This window comes from Polyodon spathula, chromosome 15, assembly GCF_017654505.1.
Source record: "Polyodon spathula isolate WHYD16114869_AA chromosome 15, ASM1765450v1, whole genome shotgun sequence".
NCBI classification, from domain to species: Eukaryota; Metazoa; Chordata; class Actinopteri; order Acipenseriformes; family Polyodontidae; genus Polyodon; species Polyodon spathula.
The window spans coordinates 3,981,959-3,987,958 of NC_054548.1; the positions used below are offsets into that span (position 1 = coordinate 3,981,959).

General features: G+C 41.5%; 1 long non-coding RNA gene across 1 annotated transcript; it reads right to left on the reverse strand.

The window, feature by feature from the left end:
* Positions 1–1,027: 1,027 nt before the first annotated feature.
* LOC121327818 lies at positions 1,028–4,029 on the reverse strand. The gene is made up of 4 exons (XR_005951614.1): positions 2,926–4,029; positions 2,161–2,163; positions 1,499–1,720; positions 1,028–1,233 (listed from the first exon to the last, which is right to left on the reverse strand). It is a non-coding gene; the product is annotated as an uncharacterized LOC121327818 (long non-coding RNA).
* Between the last annotated feature and the right edge of the window lie 1,971 nt (positions 4,030–6,000).

The window sequence follows — 6,000 nt, forward strand, 5'->3', positions numbered from 1 at the left end:
TTAGTGTCTGTGTCTTACCCTTCAATTGTGCTTCTGCTTCACACAGAGGTCAAATTTCCACAGTGACCTCTATAGAAATGCATCACTGAATGCAGTCGTCAGCCCTCCTTTTTGAGCCTCTGCATCCCCAGCTCAGCTTTACATTTATACTGTTGCTCAAACACAAACGAGCCTGGCACTGTGTGCTGTCTTTAAACTGCCCGCATTGTGCAGGATTGATAACAGCAGTGTTCAAGTAGGTTAATAAAGAAAAGAATTCACGCAAAAAACTATATATTTACATACAACAGAGCAAATAGACAACTCACTAAATTGAGTGGATACAGACCTTAGTTTGAACGTTTATGGAATCGTAAACGTAACTTCATACCCCAGTACACCGTGCCATTCTCTGATCAGCATTGTACTTCATACCCCAGTACACCGTGCCGTTCTCTGATCAGCACTCTACTTCATACTCCAGTACACCGTGCCGTTCTCTGATCAGCACTCTACTTCATACCCCAGTACACCGCCATCAGCTCTACTTCATACCCCAGTACACCGTGCCGTTCTCTGATCAGCATTCTCTACTTCATACCCCAGTACACCGTGCCGTTCTCTGATCAGCACTCTACTTCATACCCCAGTACACCGTGCCGTACTCTGATCAGCACTCTACTTCATACCCCAGTACACCGTGCCGTACTCTGATCAGCATTCTACTTCATACCCCAGTACACCGTGCCATACTCTGATGCATGCTACTTCTTATCCCAGTACACCGTGCCATACTCTGATCAGCATTCTACTTCATACCCCAGTACACCGTGCCGTTCTCTGATCAGCACTCTACTTCATACCTCAGTACACCATGCCGACTCTGATCAGCATTCTACTTCATACCCCAGTACACCGTGCTGTACTCTGATGAGCATGCTACTTCTTATCCCAGTACACCGTGCCATACTCTGATCAGCATTCTACTTCATACCCCAGTACACCGTGCCGTTCTCTGATGAGCATGCTACTTCTTATCCCAGTACACTCATACTCTGATCAGCATTCTACTTCATACCCCAGTACACCGTGCTGTACTCTGATGAGCATGCTACTTCTTATCCCAGTACACCGTGCCATACTCTGATCAGCATTCTACTTCATACCCCAGTACACCGTGCCGTTCTCTGATCAGCACTCTACTTCATACCCCAGTACACCGTGCCGTTCTCTGATCAGCACTATACTTCATACCTCAGTACACCATGCCGACTCTGATCAGCATTCTACTTCATACCCCAGTACACCGTGCCGTACTCTGATCAGCATTCTACTTCATACCCCAGTACACCGTGCCATGATCAGCATTCTACTTCATACCCCAGTACACCGTGCCATACTCTGATCAGCATTCTACTTCATACCCCAGTACACCGTGCCGTTCTCTGATCAGCATTCTACTTCATACCCCAGTACACCGTGCCGTCTGATCTCTGATGCAGCATTCTCTACTTCATACCTCAGTACACCATGCCGACTCTGATCAGCATTCTACTTCATACCCCAGTACACCGTGCTGTACTCTGATGAGCATGCTACTTCTTATCCCAGTACACCGTGCCATACTCTGATCAGCATTCTACTTCATACCCCAGTACACCGTGCCATACTCTGATCAGCATTCTACTTCATACCCCAGTACACCATGCCGACTCTGATCAGCATTCTACTTCATACCCCACTTCATACCCCGAGTAAGACCGTGCCTGAGAGTCTGAGTCTCGTCTTCTGATAACGTAGAGAGGTGTATGTGAACGTTTTTATCCCAGATGTAGACACCGCACATAGCCATTACTTGATGTATTCCTCATCCGTAATGACCAGAAGTGTAGCCCGGCCGTGTCACTCGGTGCGTCATACGAAGTCCATGAGACTAGTGCTGTACTTGATATGATAGATACATGAGTTGAGGGTTACATGTTAATTCTATGTGGCACGGCTATAGAGAGTACGTCGTTGGACACTTGCTTACTCTGATGAGCGGTCATGTACACGGAGATCTTAACGAACGTAGTCCAGTATATGAACGTGACTGGAATAACGGCATATACGTAGAACTGGATGTAATGTATCGGCTGGGAGAACATCTGTCCTAGTATAGATGATAGTATGGGAGGGTACGTACTAATACGTATCCTAGGTGTGGGCGTCTATCGACGGACGATCTGTCGTAAATCGATAGCAGACTTAGTAGACTTCATGGTAACATCATGGATAGCCGCAGACAGGTATGAGACGTACGCGTGAAGATGCCGACTCTGATTTCCCTGACCCGCCGGTAGGAATAATGTTAGGCAACCAAGCAAAGAGATACTCTTCGTAACCTTAGATCAGAACTGTACGCGACGTCCCATTGTGGTCTGCGACACCGGCGTTGCGACTGACTCTAGTCGTAGGGATTTGAATGAGAATCGCTACGACATGTGTGTCCGGATCGCGCAGTACAGATAGTGTAACGGATTGAGAGTTAAATGGGGCCATGTGGAGACCATACGACACTTGATTCAGTATTACATACTCGTCATACCAACCAGACGATCGAAAACTCGCCGAGAATAGGGTCCCATCGTAAGTGGACAGCGGGCTACGGAGACTATGTTCGTAAGACTAAGTAGTTTCGGTCTCAGACATTAAAAGTGACGCCAACAGGCCCGTATGCCGACTCTGGTCAAGTCAAGCATGAAGTATGGGACGTCACTCTACCCCAGGTACACCGTCCTGTACGATCTAGTCCGTAAAGATAGTAAGTATGGGGTCATGTGGGCTGATGAGCATGCTACTGAACTACTTCCCAGATGAATCCCACGAATAGTGGTCCAGTTCCGGTCCACGGTATGAACTATGATCAGCATTCTACTTCATTCCAGTACAACCGTTGCATGATACCACCGTGCCATACTCTCATCAGCATTCTACTTCATACCCCCAGTACCCCGTGCCATACTCTCATCAGCATTCTACTTCATACCCAGAGTACACCATGCCATACTCTGATCAGCATTCCATCTGATTTGCAGAACTTAGAAAATACTACAAAGCACAGTGATGCTGCAGTCTTCAGGTATACAGGTGTGGTTGTAAAGAGCACAGTGATGCTGCAGTCTTCAGATAAACAGGTGTGATTTGTTCTACAGGGCACAGTGATGGAGTCCAGATATACAGCTGTGATTGTTCTACAGAGCACAGTGATGCTGCAGTCTTCAGATATACAGGTATGATTGCTCCTTCAGCAGATTCTGGATTCGTGGGGTTCAGGTCTGTTCAATGAGTCTAGTTCCCTTATTGAGACTATATTCTTTAGATTGTGAAGAAATAGTGTGTGGATACATTTAGACTAGATGTGAAGTATCCATGCTGAAAATGTAAAACTCAAAAGCTGCTGACAGTTTATTTTTCCTGAGTCTCTGTCTGTCCTCTCTTGTGTGTAAATCTCCCCGTTAGAAGAGAATAAATGAAATGAAAAGTACAAGGATAAATAGTAAACTATCCATTTCAAAATGTACTCAAACAATGTGCGTCACAGATTAGCTTTACAATATTGAATTTTGTGAAAATGCATTATTTCTGGGGGGGGGGGGGGGGGGATCCTACAATACTTGAGTCAGTTTTGTCATTGCTGTGCACCACAAATCCAATCACACTCTACAGAAGTACATTTAAAAGAGTAGCAGCAATGCCACACATGCGCATTCTGCAGCTGCAGTGTTTAGCCTTAAATATTTAAAAAGTAAATCCATGTAGCTCTCCACAGCGCATTTCAAACTTCAAACTGGTTTAGCACAAAGCCTTTTTTATTGTATTTGTATTCTGTTCTAAAGTGCCTGAGTTTATTGTTATTGTTAAATGTTCGAAGCGTTTGATGCTGGATCTACTAGTGTTTGGGTACAGAAGCAACCTGTGCTTGACCTGGGTGTGTCTGTACTTTAATACTTTCAAACTGTGGGACCAATAACTCTGTCTGTGTCCATTTCATTATTCTCTGAATTTCTAAATAAGGAATTCAAGGACCTGTTCAGAATGTAGTATATGCATTTCTAAAACTGTTTAGCAGTATATATATTCTAACGTATATATATAATATATATGTATATATAATATCTATATAATATATCTTATATATAGATATATATAGATATATATATATATATATATATATATATATATATATATAATGCACAGACATGTATATGTACATTTAACATGTGTAAAGGCTGTGGTAACGCGTTTGGGTGGCCACCGTACAATCTATTAACTAGATGATCAGATAAGCATATTGAAATACATAGTTAAAAATTAATATTTTATAAATATATAACAGCTGGTTTCTTACTAAATGTTAAGCAAATATCGATTGAAAATGTAATTGCATATCACGTCCATTTATATTACCTTTTTTTTACCCTTGAAAATATGTAATAATTTCCTATTTACATGTTTTTAAATGAAAATATAGTAAATCTGACTTAAATGTTAATGGAAGGTAACAAGGAATAATTGAACGGAAATTTAATATCAATTGCATATCTGTTAAATATTAATTTAAAATTAATTGAATATGCAATTGCATATAAATCTATTTAATATTAATTTTTGCCACGCAATATAAAGCTAAAGCCTTGTTCTGTTAAGAAGATACATTATAAAACGTTTATTTTACACATATAATGTATTTCTCAATATATCTGCATATGTATTTACAGAACTATATAATGTGCCTTAACACTGGATGCAGAATTAAAGATTCAAACACATCCAGTATTGTCTGGTGTCCTCCATAATTGTGTGTTTGCACTCTTACTGTGAAAAGAGGAGGCTGAAAATATAAAACAGAAAAATTGCATTTTCACTTGCATCCCATTGCTGTGTATAGAGCTGCCAAGGGGATATTGTGTGCTCCTGTGTGCAGAAGTGCTGTGCCCTTCAGTTTATCCTGAGATACCTACAGGAAAGAGTCACGGAGCCGCAAAAAAAAGCCAAGATGGATGATCTTTGTTCCAAAACTTCCCTGCGGTGGGTCTCTGCACCCTGAGCGCACCATCTGTGGCTGCAGTGTGCTGATTAATGAATTGGGTCTGTGAACTTGAAGTATTGACCAGTTGTGCTTTTTAAATTTGTGTTCGTCAGCATCTATGCATATTTCATAAACTAGAGAAATAGTGTCAGCAGTATGATTTACATTGAACTGATTTGAAAGCCGTTGTGGAAGCAAGTTATTTTTGAGGAGCTGGTTATGCCCAATGTCATCCATGATCAATGCAGTGTCTTGGAGTCTCTCCTCATCAGTATTTCCTGCCTTTCCACACTGGCATTTGGAAGGATGAATAAGAGGATCTGATGGCCTTCCTAATTTAATGGACGAGTTTCATTTCAATCTTTTCTCTCTCAGAAGCGTTTTGTAATTACATTTTTAATTAGGTTTTCTGACTGGAAAGTACCCTATTCAGCAGTGGTGCAGCCATCCCTTCAGTGAATGTCTCACACACATGCACTGATACATTTCCGCAGGTCTGGTTAACTGGGGGACGGGGGACACTTTCTTCAAATTGAATATTTGAAGCAATAGATTTAGCTGCAGCATGCTATGTGTCTATACTGTAGATCTCACTGAGGTCTCTCGCACAGTGAAATGCTGTAGATCTCATTGATCTCACTGAGGTCTCTTGCACTGTGAAATCCTGTAGATCTCACTGAGGTCTCTCGCACTGTGAAATCCTGTAGATCTCATTGATCTCACTGAGGTCTATTAAACATATTAAACATTGGCAGACCCTAAAGCTTATGATTTTCTATTACCAACAGATAGATATTACCTGCCATTCTATTGGAACTAATGTCTGTATTGTATTGTACGGTATGGTATTGTATTGTGTTGTGTTGTATTGTATTGTATTGTATTGTATTGTATTGTATTTTATTGTAGTTTGTTTTACACATTTCGTTGTTAATTGTAAATAACCGAGA